This window comes from Spermophilus citellus (assembly GCF_964194105.1).
Source record: "Spermophilus citellus genome assembly, chromosome: 1".
NCBI classification, from domain to species: domain Eukaryota; kingdom Metazoa; phylum Chordata; class Mammalia; order Rodentia; family Sciuridae; genus Spermophilus; species Spermophilus citellus.
Window position 1 is genome coordinate 288,123,216 of NC_138182.1, and position 24,572 is coordinate 288,147,787.

General features: G+C 60.4%; 1 pseudogene across 1 annotated transcript in view; it reads left to right on the forward strand.

Moving 5' to 3' along the window:
- LOC308642177 (phosphatidylinositol-3,5-bisphosphate 3-phosphatase MTMR14-like) overlaps window positions 1–24,572 on the forward strand; it is a 60,692-nt pseudogene that overhangs the window by 7,325 nt on the left and 28,795 nt on the right. The window contains exons 2-8 of the transcript XR_014024381.1: window positions 5,113–5,331; window positions 11,419–11,594; window positions 12,326–12,427; window positions 13,857–13,981; window positions 15,755–15,910; window positions 19,912–20,024; window positions 23,269–23,309. The product of XR_014024381.1 is annotated as a phosphatidylinositol-3,5-bisphosphate 3-phosphatase MTMR14-like (transcript). The remainder of the gene's footprint in view (window positions 1–5,112; window positions 5,332–11,418; window positions 11,595–12,325; window positions 12,428–13,856; window positions 13,982–15,754; window positions 15,911–19,911; window positions 20,025–23,268; window positions 23,310–24,572) is intronic.

Below are 24,572 nucleotides of genomic sequence, written 5' to 3' on the forward strand. Positions count from 1 at the left end.
TTGTGTGTCGTGTTGCAGGGGGTGTGTGCTGTGTGTTATTGTGTGTCCTGTTACAGGGGGTGTGTGCTGTGTGTTTTTGTGTGTCGTGTTGCAGGGGGTGTGTGCTGTGTGTTTTTGTGTGTCCTGTTGCAGGGGGTGTGTGCTGTGTGTTATTGTGTGTCCTGTTACAGGGGGTGTGTGCTGTGTGTTATTGTGTGTCCTGTTGCAGGGGGTGTGTGCTGTGTGTTATTGTGTGTCCTGTTACAGGGGGTGTGTGCTGTGTGTTATTGTGTGTCGTGTTTCAGGGGGTGTGTGCTGTGTGTTTTTGTGTGTCGTGTTGCAGGGGGTGTGTGCTGTGTGTTATTGTGTGTCCTGTTACAGGGGGTGTGTGCTGTGTGTTATTGTGTGTCCTGTTTCAGGGGGTGTGTGCTGTGTGTTTTTGTGTGTCGTGTTGCAGGGGGTGTGTGCTGTGTGTTATTGTGTGTCCTGTTGCAGGGGGTGTGTGCTGTGTGTTATTGTGTGTCCTGTTGCAGGGGGTGTGTGCTGTGTGTTATTGTGTGTCCTGTTACAGGGGGTGTGTGCTGTGTGTTTTTGTGTGTCGTGTTGCAGGGGGTGTGTGCTGTGTGTTTTTGTGTACCCTGTTACAGGGGGTGTGTGCTGTGTGTTATTGTGTGTCCTGTTACAGGGGGTGTGTGCTGTGTGTTATTGTGTGTCCTGTTGCAGGGGGTGTGTGCTGTGTGTTATTGTGTGTCCTGTTACAGGGGGTGTGTGCTGTGTGTTTTTGTGTGTCGTGTTGCAGGGGGTGTGTGCTGTGTGTTTTTGTGTGTCATGTTGCAGGGGGTGTGTGCTTTGTGTTATTGTGTGTCCTGTTACAGGGGGTGTGTGCTGTGTGTTATTGTGTGTCGTGTTGCAGGGGGTGTGTGCTGTGTGTTATTGTGTGTCCTGTTATAGGGGGTGTGTGCTGTGTGTTATAGTGTGTCCTGTTGCAGGGGGTGTGTGCTGTGTGTTATTGTGTGTCCTGTTACAGGGGGTGTGTGCTGTGTGTTATTGTGTGTCGTGTTGCAGGGGGTGTGTGCTGTGTGTTTTTGTGGGTCCTGTTACAGGGGGTGTGTGCTGTGTGTTATTGTGTGTCCTGTTACAGGGGGTGTGTGCTGTGTGTTTTTGTGTGTCGTGTTGCAGGGGGTGTGTGCTGTGTGTTTTTGTGTGTCATGTTGCAGGGGGTGTGTGCTTTGTGTTATTGTGTGTCCTGTTACAGGGGGTGTGTGCTGTGTGTTATTGTGTGTCGTGTTACAGGGGGTGTGTGCTGTGTGTTATTGTGTGTCGTGTTGCAGGGGGTGTGTGCTGTGTGTTATTGTGTGTCCTGTTACAGGGGGTGTGTGCTGTGTGTTATAGTGTGTCCTGTTGCAGGGGGTGTGTGCTGTGTGTTATTGTGTGTCCTGTTACAGGGGGTGTGTGCTGTGTGTTATTGTGTGTCGTGTTGCAGGGGGTGTGTGCTGTGTGTTTTTGTGGGTCCTGTTACAGGGGGTGTGTGCTGTGTGTTATTGTGTGTCCTGTTGCAGGGGGTGTGTGCTGTGTGTTTTTGTGTGTCGTGTTGCAGGGGGTGTGTGCTGTGTGCTATTGTGTGTCCTGTTGCAGGGGGTGTGTGCTGTGTGTTTTTGTGTGTCGTGTTGCAGGAGGTGTGTGCTGTGTGTTTTTGTGTACCCTGTTACAGGGGGTGTGTGCTGTGTGTTATTGTGTGTCCTGTTACAGGGGGTGTGTGCTGTGTGTTTTTGTGTGTCGTGTTGCAGGGGGTGTGTGCTGTGTGTTTTTGTGTGTCATGTTGCAGGGGGTGTGTGCTGTGTGTTATTGTGTGTCCTGTTACAGGGGGTGTGTGCTGTGTGTTATTGTGTGTCGTGTTGCAGGGGGTGTGTGCTGTGTGTTATTGTGTGTCCTGTTACAGGGGGTGTGTGCTGTGTGTTATTGTGTGTCCTGTTGCAGGGGGTGTGTGCTGTGTGTTATTGTGTGTCCTGTTACAGGGGGTGTGTGCTGTGTGTTATTGTGTGTCCTGTTGCAGGGGGTGTGTGCTGTGTGTTTTTGTGGGTCCTGTTACAGGGGGTGTGTGCTGTGTGTTATTGTGTGTCCTGTTGCAGGGGGTGTGTGCTGTGTGTTTTTGTGTACCCTGTTACAGGGGGTGTGTGCTGTGTGTTATTGTGTGTCCTGTTGCAGGGGGTGTGTGCTGTGTGTTTTTGTGTACCCTGTTACAGGGGGTGTGTGCTGTGTGTTATTGTGTGTCCTGTTGCAGGGGGTGTGTGCTGTGTGTTTTTGTGTACCCTGTTACAGGGGGTGTGTGCTGTGTGTTATTGTGTGTCCTGTTGCAGGGGGTGTGTGCTGTGTGTTTTTGTGTGTCGTGTTGCAGGGGGTGTGTGCTGTGTGTTATTGTGTGTCCTGTTGCAGGGGGTGTGTGCTGTGTGTTATTGTGTGTCCTGTTGCAGGGGGTGTGTGCTGTGTGTTATTGTGTGTCCTGTTGCAGGGGGTGTGTGCTGTGTGTTATTGTGGGTCCTGTTGCAGGGGGTGTGTGCTGTGTGTTTTTGTGTGTCGTGTTGCAGGGGGTGTGTGCTTTGTGTTATTGTGTGTCGTGTTGCAGGGGGTGTGTGCTGTGTGTTATTGTGTGTCCTGTTGCAGGGGGTGTGTGCTGTGTGTTTTTGTGGGTCCTGTTACAGGGGGTGTGTGCTGTGTGTTATTGTGTGTCCTGTTGCAGGGGGTGTGTGCTGTGTGTTATTGTGTGTCCTGTTGCAGGGGGTGTGTGCTGTGTGTTATTGTGTGTCCTGTTGCAGGGGGTGTGTGCTTTGTGTTATTGTGTGTCGTGTTGCAGGGGGTGTGTGCTGTGTGTTTTTGTGTGTCCTGTTGCAGGGGGTGTGTGCTGTGTGTTATTGTGTGTCCTGTTGCAGGGGGTGTGTGCTGTGTGTTATTGTGTGTCCTGTTGCAGGGGGTGTGTGCTGTGTGTTATTGTGTGTCGTGTTGCGGGGTGTGTGTGCTGTGTGTTATTGTGTGTTGTGTTGCAGGGGGTGTGTGCTGTGTGTTTTTGTGTGTCGTGTTGCAGGGGGTGTGTGCTGTGTGTTTTTGTGTGTCGTGTTGCAGGGGGTGTGTGCTGTGTGTTATTGTGTGTCCTGTTGCAGGGGGTGTGTGCTGTGTGTTATTGTGTGTCCTGTTGCAGGGGGTGTGTGCTGTATGTTATTGTGTGTCCTGTTGCAGGGGGTGTGTGCTGTGTGTGTTAGAGTGTCAGTGTGTGCCTGTTCTGCCCAGCAGCATCAGCATGGAGCCCTGGGGCTGGTGGGCCAGCTGCTGCCCCTGAGGCCTCCTCTGCTCCCCTGCTGCCTGGCGCCCTGTCAGCCTCCCGCATTCCAGGGTGCTGGGCCAGCAGGGGCACCTGCTCTCACCCCTGGGACAGGAAGGCCTGCTGGTTCTCCTCCCCACCTTTCAGGTGAGGGTCACCTGGGACCTGGAGTGGCAGGACCCATTTTGGGCTTAAGGAGGTCGATGCCTGGCATCTGGGCCCAGAGGTAGTCCCTGGCCTGGATGGCTGGTCCGTGGAGGTAGAAGGACATGCTGGGCACTGCCCTGGTCACCCTGTAGAGTGGTCCCTCAATGCCCACATGTGCTCATGGGAACTGTCCCCAGCCTCGTGCCCAGGCACCTGGGGTGACTGCCAGCTGGCCCTGACTGGCCTGCACTCTCCACTGGGTCCTGCTTCCTTTGAGCTGGTTCTGTCTGGGGGCATGCATCCTCTCTGGAGGGGGAAGAGGAAGGCTCTGCTTGCTGGCCAGCCTGGGGCTGGTCCTGGCTTTTCTAAACTTTCTGACCTCCTAAGAAATATGAATTTGAAGTAGAAAACCACATTCCCCTGTAAACATTCCAAACTAGCGGAAGGGCATCGAACCTTGTGAGCAGGGACGTGGGGACTGGCTCTGGGCACCCTGTGGCCCTGCACCCTTGTTCTGGAGAACCCTCCCGTACTCTGGTAGCCTGGAGGGCTGCAGCGGCTCAGAGGCCCTGCCCTCCACTGGCTCTACCACGTGGCCAGGCTGTGTGGGTGGGGACCACGCTCCGGTCCTGAAACTGCTGTGGGTGGTGAGTCCTTTCCCAGTGCTGGGGTGGATCCAGGGCTCACACCCAGCCCTGAGTGGTCACCAGGCAAGTCGCACGCCAGCAGACCCCAGTGCGCTGGGTGGTGGTCCTCCACACCCGCCTGCTGTCTTCTTCCATCATTCCCTCTTGCCTACCTCTTCCTGTCGTGTGGGTGGGGCTGGGTCTCCAGCCACAGGGCTGCTTCTGGGCTCCCACAGCCTGCTCTTGCCTCCTGCCTGCCTGTCTCTGTCTCCCATGAAGCTGGCCCTGTGGCCCTGTCCACTGGTCACACTCAGAATGTAGTGCAGAGTGTCACCTCCAGGTGACACTCAGCATCAGCCACACTCTGCAGACTTGGCTTCCCCAAGGCCACAAAGGGCTTTGCCCAGCTGTGTTGTGGCCAGCTTCCCAGAGCCCCTCAGAGGCGGCACCCAGGCGACCCGAGGCCACCTTGCAGCTGTGGACCACCCTGCTGTCCCTTCTGCCACTCAGGCACCCTCCTCCCTGATGGCTGCCAGGGCTGCTCCAGAGTGGTGTCCCAGAGCTCAGTGTCCCTGAGGAGGGGGACCTAGAGTCTGGCAGAGCCCCCAAGTGGACGTCTGAGGGAGCACCACCTTGTTTGCTCCTGACTGCCCCTCCCTGCTCACCAAGGAGGCAGGCTTCTCCTGGCCTCTGATGGACCTGTCTGTCCATCCAGGAGCCCCAGGGTTCATGGCTGAGCAGCGTGGACTAGGGCTTCCCCAGAGCTTGCCATCGTGTCTGGTGACCAGGGTCCGGCCAGTGGGGCAGCTCATAGAGCACCCTTGGCTGTGCCCAGAGCATGCTGGCTGTGACCTGGGGCGGCTTCCCCTGTGGGCTGGACCCCTCCCCACCCGCAGGCCCCAGAGTCTGCTGAAGTCACCCTGGGCCATGCGGGGTGTCCACTTGCAGTCCTGGTCCGAGTGGTCTCCCTGAGAATGGCGGGAGGTGCTGCAGCTCACCTGCCCTTGCTAGGACCCTAAGTCCCCGGTGCCCCCCTCTGTCTTGCAGATGGGCATCTGTTGTAAGAGCCAGAGGCAGGTCGTGCCTGAAAACCTGGGCAGCTCTGTGAAGACCCCACCGCACCACCTGTCCAGGGTGAACGGCTGGTCGCCCCCTCTGCACTCCTTCCAGGCGGTATGCTGGGCCATCTTCCTGGTCATGTGTGTCACCAGCTTCGGGATCTTCATCCCCTTCCTGCCCCTGGACTGGAAGCTCGCTGCCTACGCTGTATCCTTGCTCCTGGTGGGGCTCCCCAGGCCGCCTGCTGTCAGGGGGATGAGCAGCCCATCCCCCAGCAGGCCCGCCTGTGGCTCTGCCCCTGCCCAGGCCAGGCCAGCTGCCCTACCGCTGTGCCACCATGGGCAGGGGCTCCCTGTGCAGCCCCCGCTCAGGCTTGGCAGGCGACCACTGGCCTGCGGTGGCAGGGGACACTGAGTGGTGAGCACAGGAGAGGGTGGGGCCTGCCTCAGCCAGCTCCCCCAGGACACTGAGGGGCCCACTCTGGTCGTCCCCCAAGGACAGCAAGGCCAGCAGGAAGGGACTTCAGGACCCCGAAGCTCCACCATGCACCTCGGGCAGGTGTCTCTACGGTCCTGCCGAGTGCTCTGCCTCATAGCTAGCTCTGGTGTGTGGAGTCAGACACCTGCGACTCCGCCACTGCTAAGTCACAGATGGCCTGTTAGCTGTGCCCAGGTGGAGAGTGTCCATCTCTGGGCTGACCTCGCCACTGTGTCGGAATGGGAATGGTCTGTCAGGCCGCTGACCATGGCATTTGGCAGGAAGCCCCAGGCGCCCCCCCTCACTGAGACCTTAGGGGCGGAATGGGCTTGCTTGGGGGACACACCTGATGGCCGGGTGCTAGAGCCCTCACTGAGCCACCATCGACTCAGGCGGCCCCCTGCTTTGGCTGCCCACGCAGGTCTGGCAAGGGAGAGACGCAGGGTGTGGAATGTGGGCAGGGAGGAGGCGCGGCAGGACCTGGGCATGCAGCCAGGCCAGGACCCAGCTCCCCTTCACCGGGTCTGCTCTGCCTCTGGGTGTCCTTTCCAGAAGCTTCCACTGTGGGGGCCCTGCTTCCAAGACAGAGTGTGTGCAGTGGGCCTCTTCCCCGCACTGAGGCCGCCCTGGGTCTGCGCCTGGCTCCTCCCTGTGCGGGGGGCAGTCTTGCCCAGGGCTGCTGCCATCCAGCTGAACGGGGCTCTCTTTCCACAGCGAGTGGCTCGTCCTGCGGAAGCCCACACAGCGCCTCTGGTGCACCTGCTCCATGTCGCCGGGGGTTCTGAGAATTCACTCTTGGGGACTGTGGTTGCTAAGTGGTGCTCGGTGGCCTGGGGTGTTCCCTGGCGGTTTCTGTCATAGATGGCGTGCTCTTCAGACTTTCTGCTCCACCTCTGTCCGCGGTGGCACACTGGATTCTTCAGGAAATTCCAGCAGCTCATTCAGTTGTCAGGTGAACAGGCTCAGAGCCTGGGCCCGTGGTGGCCCCTGCTCGTGTGGTGACGAGCCGCTCCTTCCTGTCTTTGTCCGCTGTCCTAGGGCTTGTCACCTCTGTGGCTCTCATGTAGAACCAGAGTGGGGACGTTCCTTTCTGTCCCAGGCCTGCCCTTTCTTCAGCGGGCCACGGGTCTGCTGTGCCCCTCCTTCCACATCTTAAGGTGGGACCTCGGGCCACCCAGGTGGACGTGTCCTGTTAAAGCTGCGGCTTCCCCATAAGCACACAGAGCTGGCACACACAGTGCACACGCGCTCACACAGGCAGTGCACACAAGCGTGGGCAGGCAAGTGCCTTCGGCTCTCCTTCGCGCCCCTTCGAGTTCAGATGCTGCCCGCCCCAGACCTGGCACTCTGCCTTGGGTCTGGGACGCCCTCTGCAGCCACGGTTTCCCTGAGCACCAGGCCCCGCCACCTGCACTTCTGGAGTGGGCAGGTGAGGGGGCTGTCAGTCCTACCAGGGTCCGAGGCTGCATTCCAGCCAGAGGTGCTAGGAAAGTCACAGTGCACGTCCCTCTGGTCCTTCTTGTGATTTCAACTTCTATTTGAAATAGAGGCTGCCCAGAGCCAGCCTGGGTGGTCCTGACTGGTCAGAGTGAGCAGCTGCATATCCCCACTCCCAGAACCCCAGAGAGGTGGGCAGCAGCACCTACTTCCCAGGGAAGCCCTTTATGGAGGCCTGGGTCCTGCCAAGTCACCAGCACGGGGCCCCAGGAAGCTGCACCCTGACCACGCCTGGACATGCGTGTGGGGCTCAGGCATCATTGAGGAAGGGTCTGAAAGTGTGGCTGCCTGCGTCCTGCTCTGCAGACGTAGAGTGCACCGTAGCCTTGGGCCGACTGATCTCAGTTCTCGGTGGTGGCCCTCCCCACAACCCTGTGCCCTCCGCAGAACCTGGTGCCCTCCTGCCTCCTGTGGCATCCCCCAGACTCTGGTCTTGGCCTGGAGAAGGTCCTCTGTGGCCTGACGCCCCGGTCCTCTGCCCCAGTCCCCAGACCCTGAAAGCCTGTCTTGGGCAGCCTCCTCAACCTAGAGCCTCCCACACCCAGAGGTCCACGGACCCCAAGACCACACCGTTGATCTCCATGTCCCTCAGTGTGGCCTCCTGGGTCTCCTGTGCGTGCTGAGCATGGGGATGCTTCCCATGCCATGGTCACCACCCCAGCTCACCTTCCTGCTTCTGCACAGGACACCCCAGGTATGAGCACCCCACAGAACCGTGTCTCGCTGCGATGAGAAGCAGCCAGTGGCCCCGTGGCCCTCCAAGCCCATCTCAGATCTCTGCAAGCCCCCCGTGTCCTTTGCCGGGCTTTTAGCCCAGAATCTGGCCAGGGCTCGGGCTTGAGTGTGATCACAGAGCCTCTTGGTCTTTGGAGTCCAGTACACCTGCCTTCTGCTGGCCACTGCTGGCCTTGCCCTGACCCTGGGTCTTTGGACATCCAGGCTGGCTGCACAACCTGTGGCCTGCCTGGTGGAGGCCAAGTGGCTTCTGCAGAAGGCAGCAGGGTAGTGGTGAGCCATGCACACAGGGCCAGCACTTTCAGTGGGGACACCACTGCTCTTAGGGAGAGTAGACAGAATCAGCCCTAGGACGGTGGGTATGCCGCTCTGTACCCACCGCCCCCTCTGGTTGCAGTCCTGGGGGCTGCCCACCTCGGCCAGCTCACACCCTGGCAAGAGGGCCTCCAATCCTCACAGCTGTGCTGCCTCTTGGGCCTCTGCCTCCAGTGTTACCAGCTCCATGCACATGAGAGCCACCGCTCTGCAAGAGTCACACGAGAGCCATGGCTCTGCAAGGCACACCAGCAGCAGACGTGTCCCTCCGTTCTGGCTACAGATGGCTGACGGGAGAGTGAAGGAGGGCTGAGCTCTCTCCCATCCCAAGGCCCTGGCCTCTCCCTGTTTCCACTGGCCTTTCCCTGTGTCCTCAGGTCACCTGGCCACCTGTGGGTCTGTCTCTGGCCTGCCCCCCTTCTTATAAGACCTGCGGGGCTTCTCTAAAACCCTTGTTCTGACCATCTTGAGACCCTGTTTCTGTGCAAGGCCCCATTCACGAGCTGGGAATCGGGGCTCAGCATACGTGGGATGTGGCTCGACCCTCAACCTGTGGTTCCTCTGTGCACCTTGGTGGCCCACGGTCCCGCTGTGGCCCTGGGGCTTGAGCTCTCTGGAGGGGCCTCTGCAGCCCACCTCTCTGTTTCTTCAAGGAGCCTGGGCCCCACCTTGGGCGGCTCAGGTCTCTGTCCTGCAGCGTCCCTGTCCTTCTGTCCAGGCCTGGTTGCCTTCAGAACCAGTTTTCCGGCCACAGGGCTTGGTGTGGTGCTGCGGCCACAGGGGGGCGCCAGCGTTGTTGACTCTGGGCAGCAGTGGGTGGACTCTGAGAGGGCAAGCGGCAGGGGGCAGCCCGCTCTGGAAGGAGCTCCAGGCAGCTGACCTGAAGGGCCCAGGGCTGCACAGCTGGCTCGGGGCACCATGTGGAGGGGTTGGGATGTATTTAATCTGGAGAAACCTCTGCAAAGCCCATGTTGTGGCGGGCAGTGTGAAGGTGGCAGCGGGCTCGGGCTTCCTGTCCCCAGCCTGAGAGCTCCACTGTGGTTGCTGGAGGGGGACAGTACGTGACCCAGCGCTGGGAACGCTGCTCTTCCTGCGCAGAGCAGGACAGGAGAGGTCAGCGGCCAGGGGGCCAGGGCGAAGGGCGTGTGTGCTGGGCTGGCTCCCTTCCGCTGTTTGTTTACCAAACACAGATTGTTGCTAGGGAATGTTCCAGCGCCGCCCACACAGCTCCAGGCCGAAACTGCAGGGGAGGCCCTGCGCAGGAGAGGGAGGGTCCCCACTCTTTCCCTTCTACTCCCCACTCAGCCTGAGGCTGCTGGGGGGTGGCTGGAGGGCAGGAGCAGAGGCAGGCCCCGCGCCCTGGAGGTGCTTCCTGTCCCAGCTCCACCCCCCCGCCCCCCCCGCCCCCCCCCCCCCTCCCCAGCTTGTGGCTGAGAGTAGCCAGCCAGGCCGTCGTAATCACTGTGTAATTCATTAAGGTCGCCAACACCGTCCTGTGGGTGACATTCATGTCACAAGAGGACAACCCCAGACCATGTGCTTTTCTGGACCTGCTCAAGCCTGTTGATGAGCAGGCAGGGCCTGCAAGGACGGGGAACTGAGCCCAAGCTCTCTCCTCCCATGAAAGGCTTCGTGCCCAGAGGGCATGTCCAGGGGCAGCTTCTGTCCTGGCAGCCCCGGGTCCCTGTGGAAATGGGACCCCTTCTCTCCCAGATGACTCTGTCAGGGTGGCCCTGGCCACAGCACCTGCAGGCTGGGTGTGAGTGTCTCCACCTGGAGGCTCAGGGGACCAGCCTCCTGTTTCCTGCAGTGGCCCATGTGTTCACAGAGATGAGGCTGTGGGTCTGGAGAGGTGGAGCGTGCAGTGGGTGTGGGACAGGGACCTGTCCTGCTTGCCTTCCCTGCCCGGCCCCAACTGCTCACCAGCTTCCAGATAGGTGAGGACTGTTGTAGCTCCAGGTAGTGCAACTTCCTGTCTGACCCTCACCCACCAGGGTCTTGCAGTAGCACCTCTTGCCCTCAGCTTGGCCTGCAGGGATAGGCTGGGCTGTGCTCTGTCAGAGCTTCAAGGAGAGCCAGCCCCGCCCCTGGTCCACTGACCATGCTGCCCCGCTGCCCCTCACCCTGTGGGAGCCACAGCCTCAGCCTCTTCTGCCCAGGGCAGGGTGGTGCTGGCCTCACCCCAGCACTGGGGGGTCAGAGTAGTGTGGGAAAGACCTCTGTGCCTGTCACACAGTCTGACAGGACCCGTGTGCCTGACAGGACCTCTTTTCTTTCCTCCGGATGTTCCCTGGGCCTGGCCAGCACTCATCATCTCCCCACCCTGCTGTCCAGCTCCTCGTGGGCATGCTGCCTGACCCTCTTGGTGTCTTGCTGGCTCTGCTCCGCCCTCCTCAGGGGCATCTGTGAGAGTCTTTCCCAGCTCCAGGACAGAGCGGCACTGGGCCTGCCGCGGGTTGGTCAGAACCAGCTTCTTCTGCGCCTAGTCCTCACCACGGGGCACTGCTCTCAGAACCCTGTGGGAAGCGTCCCCAGCACAAAGCCTACCCCGGAGCCCATGGGGCTCTGTGATAGAGCTGAGGGCCATGGGCCAGGCCGTAGACCCTGAGCCCCAAGAGGAGCTGGAGAGGCTTCTGCTATGAAGGTCCCTGCAGCAAAGTCAGGCCTGGGCTCAAAGCCTGGCTCAAAGGGTGACAGGGTCCCACCTGCTCCCTCCGGAGGTGCCTGGGGGCTCCATGCCTCCGTCTGGGAAGGGACCAGAGCCAGAGCAGGGAGATGGGAGCCCTGTGCTCCACAGCCCTCTGTCTGCTTTCCTGGGCCAGAAGAGGTAGGATCTGAGGGCCCAACTGAGGGTCCCAGGGGTCCTCAGGGGCCCAGCCCCCTCCTCTTAAGCTGAGGCTGGTTTTGGACGCCTCGTCCTGGCTGCCTGGCTGGAGGGCCTCTGGCAAGCAGACGTCCCCTGGGCCATGCCCCACTTTGCACTGCTGAGAGGCCCCGGGGGCCTGCAGCTGGGGCTGCTTTTTTCTCCAGCCCTGCGAGGCTCCGGCTCCCACGCGGGCCTCGGGACATGTGTGCCCCAGGCTCAGTGGCAGCCCAGCCGAGCCCCTGGAGGTCTGGGTGTGCTCTGCGGACCTGCCAGAGGTGCAGGCTGCAGGCAGTGCTGGACCAAGGAGTCCAAAGGGCCCTCCTTTGTCCCTGCCACCAGCCATGCTGCAGGGACACCTTGCATCACACTGACCAGGCCAGCCCGAGTGTTCCTTGACAGCCCAGGTGATGGGAGCCGTGTTCCTGTTCCACATGTTGGTCCACCTGATTGCTGTTACCATTGACCCGGCCGAAGTCAATGTGCGACTTAAAAGCTATGCCCAGCCTGTGCCGACCTTCGACCGGTCCAAACATGCACACGTGATCCAGAACCAGTACTGCCACCTGTGTGAGGTCACTGTGTGAGTGCCCTGCCAGGCCCCAGCCTCCTGGGGTTGGTCTCAGAGACAGTAGCTGATCCTGCTGGGGCTGGGGCTGGGCTGGCCTGGGGTGCCGTCCCTGGATGGCTGCATTTAATTCCTCACAGCTCACCGTGGGGCTGAGGTTCCGTTGTCCCTGCATCCAGAGGCAGGGCGGGGGCTCCTGGAGGGGGCTCAAGCCTGGCTCACCCCTCACTCAGTGCTGTCCTCCCCATCCTCCCCAGGTTTCCAGATGAGCCCTGCCCCCGGGGAAGAGGGTGGCCATCACAGCTGTGCCTGTCAGTGTCCCAGGTCTCAGGGCCCTGGGCACCGGTGTCGGGAGATGGCACGGCTGTGTGGGGTGCGGGGCAGCTCAGAAGGCATGGTTGGGACCGTGTGGCAGGTGTGGCCTCTGCCAGGCACTCGCCAGGCAGCTGAGCACGGCTGGGAATCAGGGATCAGCGTACGTGGGCTGCTAGGGGCAGCCATCTTCCCCTGGGGTAGGCTCCTCCGACTCTGCAGCCACAGAGTCCAGCAATGATCCATCCCCAACAGGCCTCCAGTGCCCTTCCTGACTCCAGGTGGAGGCCTCAGCCTCCCTTCCCTGCTGGACACCCAGTTCCCAGACCACATGGGGCCAGCTCTCCTGGGCCAGCCCTGCCTGGCCTGAGGAGGTGGGCCCTGACCCTGTGGGTCTGCACCCTTGGGCTAGCAGGTTCCTGCTTCCCTTCCAGGAGCGAGAAAGCCAAGCACTGCAGCTCCTGCAACAAGTGCGTCTCTGGATTCGACCACCACTGCAAATGGCTCAACAACTGTGTGGGGAGCAGGAACTACTGGTGAGGCTGGCAGAGGATCACCAGGTGGAGGCCAGCACGTGGGCGGGGGCTGGGGGTGGGCCTAGGGCACCATGGGGAGAAGGGCCATTGTAGGGCCACAGCCCTGACCCCGGCGGGGTAGAGCACAGGGCCTGAGTCTCACTGTTCTGGAACATGTTTGGTGGAGCCGTCCTGGACCTGCTGGGTCAGCTCATGCCCACAGGCTAGTCACCAGAGAGCCCCCTAGACCTGCCTGCTTCCCTAGGCCTGCCCACCTCTTCACACCCAGGCCTCAACCCCAGGAGCAGTGGCCAGACCTGGAGCAGGTAAATGAGCATCCAGGTGCAGGATGGAGGTGCCCCTGGGTCACTGGACAGAGGGTCCGTGGCGTGCTTAGTCCGCTGTGCCTGGGCCCAGGGTGGATATCAGCTCAGCCGTCTATGACCGTCACTGGGAAGAAACAGGTGCCCGCCACCCTGGACTAACGCAGGAGACGAGGCTCTAGTCAGTCCTGCGGCGTGGCAGCACACCGGCCACAGTAGGAGCTGTGCGCTCAGGTCCCGCTGTCCTGCAAGGCACCAGGGTGCAGTGATGCCAGGCCCAGACGTGGGCCCTGAGTGGCCCGCACTACAGCAGTGGTGGAGCCAGGTGGTGGGATGGGCCTGAGAGGCCCTGACCTGCACCCCTTGAGGGGGGCTGCCCGGCAAGGGCAGAGGCGGGCTGCACCCCTTGGTGCCTGAGCAGCCTGGCACAGCAGAGGCCTCGGGCAAGGCCGATACATGGGCCTAGGGAGGGTCTGCTCTTCAGAAGACACCGTGGTGAGCACCAGCTCAAGGTCACGCAGGCAAGGGCCTGGGCCAGCACCAGCCCCATGCTGGCACAAACTTCTTTGTCCCTTCATCCCCTGGAGGCCAGGAAAGCAAGAGAACAGTGGCACTTGGAATGTCATCTGGCCCCTGAAGTGGACAGAACACGTGCAGGGCTCTGGGAAATGCTCTTGTGCCTCAGCAGTGAGGGAGGGGATACGCCTGGCCCAGGGAACAGCACGTGGCCTTGCATACTGCCTGCAGAGGATGAGCCAAGGCACAAGGCAGGAAGGGACAGAGGGACAGCACCTGCAGGACGGGCAGTGAGGAGGACACACTCTGGAAGGCAGCAGCTCTGTGAGGTTCCACAAGGCCTTGGGCTCTGCTGTCCGTGGCAACAGGATGGACACAGAGAGGCTCAGGTGGGGGGCAAGGGGCATGACCAGTGTCACAACGGCCAGTGACGTCAGCCTGCAGACTTGAAAGGATGGTCCAAAGAACAAGGGCATGATGGATGGAGGAATGCCCAGTGGCAGGCGGCCTGGATCTGGGTGCGCCTGCTCCAGACGGACGTGGCTGCGGGAGGCCTGCGGCTCTGGCTAGGTCCTGGGGGTGGTGCCTCACTGTCCCTGCTCCTCCCTCAGGTTCTTCTTCACCTCTGTGGCCTCAGCCCTGTGTGGGCTGTTCTGCCTGATGGTCCTCCTGCTGTACGTTGTCATCCAGAACTTCGTCAACCCCACCAAGCTCCGCATGGACCCCCTGTACAAGGGTAGGCCTCCCGGGCTTTTGGGCTCTGGGCCAAGCCCTGCCCCAGCCTTCTTCCTGGGGGAGTCTTCAGTCTGAGGGTGCCCCCGTTCCCCCAGGCTCTCCCTAGCTGAGCAGCAGCCCAGCACCCACACTCTGGCCAGTGAGGTCCCCAGGCCCAGGTGGCAGGCGTGCTGCTCTGAGGCCTTGCGTCCAGGCAGGGTGGGTATGTGCCCCGGCCCTCCGGCACCTCTCCATCAGCACTGAGCCCAGGCCAGCCAGACTCTGAGCCACGAGGGGCAGAGCAGCAGGGGCCTGTCTTGCCAGGAGCAGAAGCAGCCAGGGAGGCAGAGCTGCAGGCTCCGGGGCAACACTTGACTGGGTGGGTCTGGCAGCCCAGGCTGGGTGCAGAAGTCTGCTCTGGAGCAAATGAGATGAGCAGGCCATGCCTGGCCTCTGACACATGCCCACGTCCTGACCTCATATGTAGAGGAAGGCGTTGGCAGACGTGGTCAAGGTCTGCCCATGAGGAGCTCGCCCCAACCCAGGATCAGGCCCTGGAGGGACAGAAGAGGAGACACACACAGGCCCTGTGGAGAAGGAGATGGAGGTGGGGGCTGAAGCAAGTGGCCACCAACCCAGGGCTGCCAGAGCCCCCAGAGTGGGCAGAGCAGGACCTCCCAGGAGCCTGGGGGAGTGTGGCTCGGCACACTCTGATTCCAGACTTGCTTCCAAAGTGGGCCCGATAGAGGGGGCACCAGCTTGTGGTCATTGTCACAATAGCCCAGGACACTGACCAGGAGCATTGTGGTGGGGCCAGAGCGTGGCTGGCCATCTCAGCCCCAGGCACCACAGGAACACCAGCTCTATGGCAGGAGGGGCAGAACCTGCTTGTGGCTTGTTCTGAAACATTCCTGAGCCACCGTGTGGGAACACCCTCCAGGAATAACCTTGAGGTCCAGGGAAGACCTTCGGCCTCTGTGTCCCCATTCCCCGCCCAGGACTTCCAAAAGCTGCCTCCCCTGGTGGCTGACCCACAGACCAGAACCACCACGATGCTCTCTCCTCCGGGGAAAGAGGTCCTCCAGACCACAGATCAGCCTTGCTCCTGTGGGGCACAAGGCAGCTGCGAGGGGAAGAGCAGGGGCCGTGGCCGTGGGTCTGCCCGGTCACTGGGTGTGGTGTGTCTCAGGGAGCCCTTGGGCCACTCCAGGCGGCTCCTTGTGCGTGGCTGAGGCAAACTCCTGGCTCGTTGTTCCAGAAGTCTCCGTGGGGTATGGCCTCCCATACACTGGACTTCATCATGCCAGTGCTGGACACAAGTGGGCTGGCATCAAGTGTCCCCACCTGTCCATGAGGCAGCAAGGGGCTTTCCCTGTCAGATGGCACACGCTGGAACCTGTCTAGAAAGAGTCCAGTCCTGACCTAGAACACATCATGGGGTAAAGGTCACCTTGGGCATCCAAATCTGCCCAGCTGTACCCACAGCCCTTGAGGACTCTCTGACACCTGAGTTTGGAAACAGCGTGGTTCTGAGCATTGGCAGCCCTTCACAGAAGGCCCTGCCTGGGAAATGCCCCCAGGCAGGGCTGTGGCCTGCCAGGTTGACCAGGGACAGAGGGGCTCCGGGGCCTGTGGGAAGGGAAGTACTAGGGGACAGGTGGCTGTCTCCTCCCTAAGCCTCACCTGCAGATCCCCAGGCCCTCTGCAGGGATGGGGCGCAGCCTGGGGGCCTGTCTGGACTGGGTGGGCGGCGGTCAGCAGGTGCCGGCTGCAGGTGCCTCCCTTGTCTCCACAGACGTCAGGTCTTCCAACCAGTGGCTGCTGTTCCTGCCCCTGTGCCCCGTGCAGGTGAAGACCCCCGTGGTCTTCTTCATCCTCACAGTGGTGCTGCTGCTGGGCTCCACCAGCTTCGTGCTGCTCGGGCACCTGCTCGTCTTCCACCTGTACCTGAGTACGTACCTGACAGGGCCCTGGCGCTCGCCTTCCCTGACCTGAGGCAGGTGGTGCGTTGGGCAGCCTTGCCAGAAAGGAGCCAGGGCACAGGGTGGGTCACAGGAAGGAAGGAGGCCAGGGAGGCTCAGCAGGCCTGTGAAGGGCTGGATTCTGCCGAGGCGTCAAGACAAGTCAGACGTGTGCAGAGTCGGGGAGCAGCACTGTCGCCAGTGCAGGACAGGAAAAGAGCAGGAGACTGGAAAAGCCCCAGGCAGACACCCTACCCAGGAGAGGCCGAGCTGGCCCGACAGCCCCTCCGCAACACAGCCGGAGGACCCTGGGTGTGCAGAGCCAGGCCGCCGTGCACCGCCCGCAGTCTGCCAGGCTACCACCAGGAGCCTCCTGTTCTCTGGGCAGTGACAGACGGGGCAGTGGGCTTGGGGGTGTCATTCTGACAGAGGCCTGCTTTGAGGTGGAGCCAGGCCAGGCTCTGGGCCTCACCTTGACCATGTTGTGTCTGCCACCCTTCCTGTGCCTGGCAGAGGGGAGGCCCCACAGGTGGCCCCATAGTGTCCCAACCCAGGAGAAGGCTGGTAACACATCTCGCCCCAAGCATGGAGCACTGTGGTCCTGCCCTCGACGTCACCCTCTGACTGCGTCTTGTGGGGGCCATAATGTGTTGTTTTCAGAACCTTGGCTGGGAATGGCCAGGTCAGTGGGGTACACAGAAGGTATGTGTTGCTGGAAGAGAGTGACCCTTGACCCCTCTGGACTGGGCAGGTCCACCAGGGACATGTGCTGTCTTATCAACATGGAGCCCTCCAGAGGACCTCATGTTCTCTGCAACTAGATCTCTGGAGGAAGGCAGTCCCCCGGGCCACCTTGGGAAGGGTTTCTAAGACACACTCCTTTCTAGACCATCCAGAAACATCTTATGTGTGAGTGCTTTCAGGTTCGTTGACTGCAGTCTTTCCTGGAGTCTGCCCACCCAGGATTTATTCCCCTCTTGACCAACACCGCTCACTCCAGACCCCCAGGTAGGGCCAGAGGCTGGGGCTGCATGCCGAGGTCCTCACAGGCCTGGAGTCCTTTCTACACCTGCAGGATAACAGCCCCAAGTGCCCAGTGGCTGTGTGATGGTGAGCATGAATCAGGCCACTGTGTGCCAGCACAGTGGGCACTGCTGTGGAGGAAGTGTGGGGTCACCTGTGCCATGGTGAGAGGATAAAGACCTGGAGATGCAGACAGTGTGTGGATGGTGCCAGCCAAGGTGGGAGGTGGGCTGGGCACGTCCAGTAGGCATCAGGCCGCCTGTGGCAGGCAGTGAGAGCCGGGGATGCCTCTGGAGTGGTGGGCCCAGCCTGATGGGCACTGTGGGACACTGGATTCTGCTTGTGGCAGGAAGGAGGTCTCTGTAGGGGAGCAGAACCCCGGGAACATGGTGGACTTCTGTGGCCCACTGAAAGCCAGTGGTGCTGTGTATGGACACAGCCAGGGGCCCAAAGGGACCTGCAGAGCATTGTGCCCCCTCCCAGGGGAACGCCGAGATTAGACACCCAGGCCCAGAGCACCAGCCCACAGCAAGGGGCCTGGGCTGGAGCCTGAGAGCCTGGTACAACACCCTCTCGCTTCTGCATCCCAGACGTCCAAGAGGCCAACCCGGCTCCTAGGGCGAGAACTCCCCAGTCACATGGCCTGGTGTGGGTGTCAGGCTGAGGAGGAGCCCAGGGGCTCTGGCCCTGCAGCTTGAATTTCCTCCTGCACTCAAGGACCCGCCAAAGATTCTCCAGGGCCTGGATGTGGAGCCCTGGGTGCCTCCATGCCAGGGAAGCAGGTCCCATGAATTCCTAGGATCTCCTGCCCGCCGCAGGCCGTGTGTGCCCCCAAGTATCTGCTCGTCCCAACAGACCTAACCTCTGCAGCTCCGGGCACTGGCCCTGCCCCTCCTGAATTCCGCGAGGTGCCTGCCCTCCCAGACTCAGAGGCCACAGATGTCGGCTGGACGAGGTGAGGATACTCCATGGGGCCGGAGTCCAGCAGAGGCCTCCGTGCTGGCTGCTTCTCTTCTCTGCAGGGAGTGGTCTTTCACACAGCCCCCACCAGCTGCAGACACTCAAAGGCACTCTGCATCAGCAGCTTCCACAGGAGGAGCAAGGCCAGCGGAGGACCCAGACCTGGTCCCCAAGCCTCAGGAGCAGTGCCTGCCTACCCACATGGGCCCAGTCTGCAAGGAAGGCCCCGTGCACGGGCAGCACCTGCACCTGGAGGGCTCCAGGACTCCCGCGGGAGTCGGCAGGGGCCCCAGGTTCCTGTTCTGACTGCCTCAATCCTGGACCCTCCTTGATGACAGTGCTCAGGTCACCAGGCCAGGCGAGGGCTTGGGAACACCCCTGAGAGGAGTGCCCAGGGCATCCCAGCACATGGAGGTGGGCAGAGGCAGGAAGAGCACCGAGGGCCTCTCCGCCCCTGCTGGTATGGAGGACTGTGGGCAAAGAGCAGCAAGGGGCAGTCCCCTCCTCCAGGACTGACCAGGACTTACCTTCATGCTGTCCATCCAAGAAATCTGACCCTGGTATTCAGCTGTGCCACAGAGATGTGTCTTGGCCAGGACGACCCTGCTGGTCAGCTGCTCTGGGCCCGGAGGCCTGCAGACCAGCTGGCAATGTGTGTGGATGGCCACACTCAAGCCTCCTGTTCCCGTGGCTGACAGGCTGGTTTCCCTGCGCACAATGTAGCTGCGGTGTGCCTGCACGTCACACACGGGTGTGGCTTCATCAGAGCAGGTCATCAGGAAGGCAGGAGAGAGGGCAGGTGGCCTGGCAATAGCCTCGCTGTGGCACAGGCCTCCAGGCCCAGCCCCCCATCAAGGGCCAGCGCAAGGTGGGAGCTCATGAGGCAGGGGCCCTCAGGCTCCGCCATGAAGCAGACAGGTGAAGCTCAGTGCCCAGAGTGTGTGGACACTCAAGTGCCCATGCAGAGGCTCCACGGAGGCAAACAAGGGGAAGAACACCCGGAGGAGACCAAGGACAGGTCCAAGACTGCCCAAGCTGACCGCTGGCACTTGAACGTGCTGAAGGACATGCAGAATGCTCATCTGCTCTACAGGGTTCTGCCTTGGGTTCTCGGGGGGGGGGGGTGACACACCCTGCCACTCCGGCCATCAGATGGCAATGCTCATGTGGAGCTCACCAGGCCAGGTGCGACCCCGGAGCTGCACAGGCGCTCGGTCAGCCTTGGAGGGCATCAGGGCAGCCCAGGAGGAGAAGCCAGCAAGGTTTCGATGCTCCTCCTGTGACACAGGTTCCATGGCCAGGGAGGTGTGGAGAGCAGGCGGAGCCAGGAGGCACTTCCCCGGCAGCACAGCATGGGCACAGGAGGCCTCCCGGAGGGCCTCTGTCTCCTGGGCTGCGGCAGGGCTCCGTGTGGCCTGGCGATGTCCCGGGGCAGCTGCAAGCCCCCTGCACTTGTGCCTGTTGAGCTTCAGGAGAGGAATGGGCAGGCCCTCTCTGGAAGCGCAGGCTGAGGCGGCCCAGAGTTGTGGCCCCATCGCTCCTTGACCGGTGGCACCGCCCCAGCCTTCCCTCAGCACCCAGGCACAACAGCCCAGGTCTCAGGATGAAGCGCAGGTGGGGGCCATGTGACCGCATCTGCTGTGAGCAGTGTACCCCTCGGGCACTCCCGCCAGGTGGGCATGGCACTGCCCTACTTGAGCTGCCCTCTGGCCTCCACCAGGCTCACAGGGGGTTCCGGAGCAGCCCCTCGAGCTGCAGGGAGAGGACCTCGCTGACATCCCACAACATGCTGGATAGGCTGGGGCCCAGACTTGGGCAGTAGGCCCCTGAAAGTCCATCCCTCCCATGAGAGGTGCAAGGCTCCCACTGCCGGCACAGCCAGCCGTACCCTGTCCTGGCCTTGGGGGCTGCTCCCTGGGCAGGGTGGGGTGTCCTCTACCCTGGAGGCTACTGTAGGTGCAGATGGGTGCCGGGCACTGCTGCAGGTGACTCTGCCCTCCCCTTGCAGTGGCCAAGCACTTGAGCACCTTCGAGTACATGATGCAGGCCCGCTTCCAGCAGAACCAAGTGCCCACGAGGCGGGAAGGGCTGACTCTGCTCAAAGAGAAGGGGCGTCCAAAGGTAGGCCTGCCCGCGGCACCCCACCCAGGGCTGAGCAAACCCAGGTTTGCTGTGTGGCAGGACCTAGTGGCCGTGCCCCTCTGCCCACCTCTAGGTTGGTGAGTGTATAGTAGTAGTGTGGCAGGGTATATGCTCTGTGGTGTGTTACTATGGAGTGGCATGTGTGTAGTGTGTAATATGTAACATGGCATGTGTGTAACGTGTTCTGTGTAACATGGCTATGGTGTACATGGCATGGGTATGTACATATTATGGTGAATGGTGTGCAGCGTGTGTGTGGAGTGCAGTGTGGTATGCATCATGGCGTGTGGTGTGCAGAATGCATGTGGTGTGTAATATGGCATGAGATGCACAGGTATCATGGCCTGTGGGGTGTAACATAGCATGTGGTGTGCAGCGTGGCATGTGGGGTGCAGTGTGACTTGTGGGGTGCAGCAGGTGGCATGTGGGGTGTAATATGGCATGTGGTGTGCAGCGTGGCCTGTGGGGTACAACAAGTGGTGTGTAGGGTGCACTATGGCCTGTGATGTGCAGCGTGGCCTGTGGGGTACAGTAGGTGGCCTATGGGGTCCAGTGTGGCCTGTGGGGTACAGCATGGCCTGTGGGGTGCAGAAGGTAGCCTATGGGGTGCAGTGTGGCCTGTGGGGTGCAGCAAGTGGCCTGTGGGGTGCAGCGTGTGGCTTCTGGTCTGCAGCACACGTGTGGGGCCTCCCTTCACGTGACAAGCCAGCAGGCCGACTGCTTTCCACATGTCCTTGCTCTTCATGGAGCTCAGCTGCCAGGGGTCCCTGGTGGTGGCTGAGCAGGTGGAGCCGGGATTTCTGAAGGGTCCAGTGGCTTCGCTGACTCTGTGGAAGGGACCTCAGCACAGTGTCCGTGGGCTTGAGAAGTGTCCTCTGGTTGCCCTTCCTGCCATTTACTGACACAGATAGTGGGAGCTCCATCATGTCCTGCTGCCCCATGCTGGACTTGGCCATCAAAAGTGACTCCGGGCCACCCTGCATGGCAGCAAGGGCCTGGGGTCTACCTTTCTGCCTGCGTATCCGGGGCCCAGGTTCCCAGGTGCCTGGGAAGTCCCCGTTGACGCCAGCTGTGCTGGTGAAACGACTCCCTGCATCAGTGACAAGCCTCTGTCCCCTGGCTTCCGCCCACCGAGACTCTGGTCTGAGGTGGGAAGCGGCAGCTCACGGACTGGGCACCTCCATCCAAGAACTCATGACTGCAGATGCCAGGGGGACTCCTGCGGGCCAGCCGCACCTCCAGGAGCAGGTCCGCAGGAGCACAGTGTGGCTGCAGGCAGGCCGCCTCCCTCACAGAGAGCACGGAGCACAGCCCGCCCCGCACAGCGTGGCACTCACGGCTTTGCCCAGGGCATCGGGGGCTTTCCGAGGCACCACAGGACATTTTTATGGGAGGAGGAGGTATCTAGAGCCAGCGACGAGCCCTGCCAGCCCTGAGTCACACACCAACCAGCACCTGCAGAGTGCAGGCTCCGCGGGTCCAGGGTCCAGGCTCCCTCCACGGCCAGCCCTCCCTCGGCTCCTGGGCACACTGTTCCTCAGCCCAGAGGATGGACCGCAGCTCCCGCAGGATGGCTGCTGAGAAGGCGGCTCCTGCACAGAGAGGTGCTGGGGGTGAGGCACCCAGCACCTTCCAGCCAGGACTCTGGCCCCAGACCCGTGGGTCCTTCATGGCCCGAGGAGCCTTTCACTGCCTCCGTGGAATGGCCCCTGTGAGTCTCCCCTGTCATCAGGCAGGACCAAGTCCATCCAGGTGGGACAAGCCTGGCCCCGTGGATTCACCCCAGAGCCACTCTAGCTGGGGCCAGATGAGAGCTCAGCGCTGGGTACGCTGATGCTGGTCTGTGGTGGTGACGTGAATGACTGACAGGTTGCGGCCCATGCCCACGGCCAGCCCCAGCCGCCTGCTGCTGTGGGGCCACCTGTCGTGAGGACCTGACCCGTCCACTCCTGGAGGACCAGCAGCTGTACTCCAGGTGTAGCCATGAGCCCCCCAAAAGCCTTCCTTTGAAGGGCCTGCTGCGTGGTGGAAGACGGCCAGAGCTGTCGAGCTGAGCGCAGAGAAGACAGCCTTTTAAACTCAAGATGGGCACCATCCCCTCAGCAACCTGTGTCACCTCCTCCCTGGAACCATGCAACCAGGTCTGGCAGAATGGCGGCCGGTCCCACCGTATGTGTGGAAGTTGAGGACCCGGCCTCTGGCAACCAGGATGGTGCTCTGGGAATTGCAGATGGGAACCATGTGGCACTGACAGGAAGACAGACACATGGAAAGGATGGAAGACCACCCCAACCTCTCAGTTCCACTCAACTCACTCTAAACCAAGGGAATGGAAGTGGGAGAGGGATGAGTTTGCCAAGTGGTCCTGGAAGAGCTGAGCATACCTGCGGTTAAAAGTCACCGCGCTCGTCACGCCCACACACCCTCACTACAGTCATGCTATACTCCACAGCTAAACTGTGACACTCCTAGAGGAAAACAGATGAAATTCTTTCTGACCTTGAGTTCAGCAAAATTCCATCAATGTAACACCAAAATCAAAGTCTACTGAGAAAAACTGACAAACGGGCTTTATTAAAATATCTGATTCCCGGAAGACATGCACAAAGTATTTCCACATCACATGTCGTACCCAGGACTCACTAAGAACTACAGAGCTGGAGTCTAAGAAAAAAGACGCAGGTGACAGTTGGGCTAATGATCATCACAAGTTCTTCACCCAGGGGGTACGGATGGCACATGAGCACAGAAAGCTGCAGGATGGCCTCGGCAGGCTGGAGACAGAGCCCCACGCCACGGAAGGCTGCACCAGAGGGAAGCCTGAGGTCAGCGTGGCCAGTGGGAGGCCGGGGAGTGCGCACACCCCCCAAAAATCAGCCGGCTCTCTTCACGAGATACATCAAGATGGCGGTACACGGTGGCACACAGTCAGGCTGGGGCACGAAGTTTACGAGTTCAAGGACAGCCTGGGCCACAGAGCAAGATATGGAATAAAGACAGGTTTCATAAACACCCATCACTCAACCAGCGCCAGTGCCCGCTCCCACCCAGGGGAAGGAAAATACATGCTCTCCTAACGGGGTTGAGGGAGGGTGCTCACCCCAAGAGCAGTCCTCCCCAGGCAGCTCTGCTGCCCTCCCCAAACGAGTAAGAGAGGAGCTGGCTGTGGGGACAGAGTCTCAGTGCCGAAAACTCACCTATGAATGTTCATGTCCCCTCATAGGAAAAGGAGAGTGGCCCGAGCACCTCTACGTCTACACACGGGTGAGTCAGAGCTGACTGGAGTCAGTCCACAGCCCAAGACGCAAGGGGTCTCTACACGTCAGGGTAGATGGAGACACGCACCCACGATGAGATGTGTCCAGTGCGGGGAAGCTGACCGGAACGGCTACTCACTAACACTTCACCACAGAAGGTCCTCCGCAGCCTCCCTGTGGGCTCTGTGCTGCCACAGAGACACCTGCTCACTCACACGGCACCACAGGTCCCCGCGGTCTACCCCCACTGCCACGCCTCTTGCTCCTTCATGGATAACATGTTCAAGCTGGTGACTCTGTGGGCCCGTTTTCTGGGTGGGTCCTGGGGTTCTGGTGGCCTCCTCATCTCCTCCCATTTCAGACCTTCCAGAAAGAGCCATCTGCCCTCTGGTCTAGCACCACTGTGTCCCTGAGGCTGGGCACTCTCTCAGCTGAGGTGTCCTCCCCTGCAGGCCTGATCTTTCTGGGTCAGGGCTCACGGGGACCTCCCTTCATGTTTTACCAACAGTGTCTTTTGATAACCTGGGCTTTATCTGCCATGGTTCTCAGCTCTTCCAGCTTCTATCCATTACCCAATTCCAAAGCCATTTCCACGTTTATAGGTGGTTGTTAGAGCAGTCCCCACCCCACCCATTTCCTTGTATCAAAATATGTATCACGTTGCTAAGGCTGCAGTCACAAAGTACCACCCACAGTGTGGCTTAAAGCAGTGGGTAGGTAGGGCTCAACCTCTGAGACCGGAAGCTCAAAGTCGAGCCTTCACGGGGCGGTTCCTTCTGAGGGTCTGAGGGAAGGCTGCACCAGAGAACATCTACGCTTCCCTGACCCTGCACCTCAAGGCTCCTCAGGGCCCTGTTCTCCCTGTGTCTCTTCACACCATCTTCTCTCTGTATGTGATGTCTCTGTGTCAAATCTGTCTTTCATAGACCACCAGTCATGCTGGATTAGGGCCAACCCTAATGACCTAATTCCATCCTGATACCTCTGTTCACCCTGTCTCCAAATAAGGGCACATTTGGGATACTGAGGGTTAGACTCCAACACACCATTTCACACAAGGCAGGACTCAGTCTGTAATAGTGAGTATGTCATATGCTCCATGCTTCCTGATGTCTTTCCCTCAGGGCACAAGTATGTATGTATTATGCTTATAATTTTAAAAAGCTATGTTAAAAACAGTTTTCATCTGTTTTAAACACTTAAGTATTTGGATATGGCATTCCTAACCTGTAAAAACAAATTTCATCTAGAATTAATATAATTTTAAATA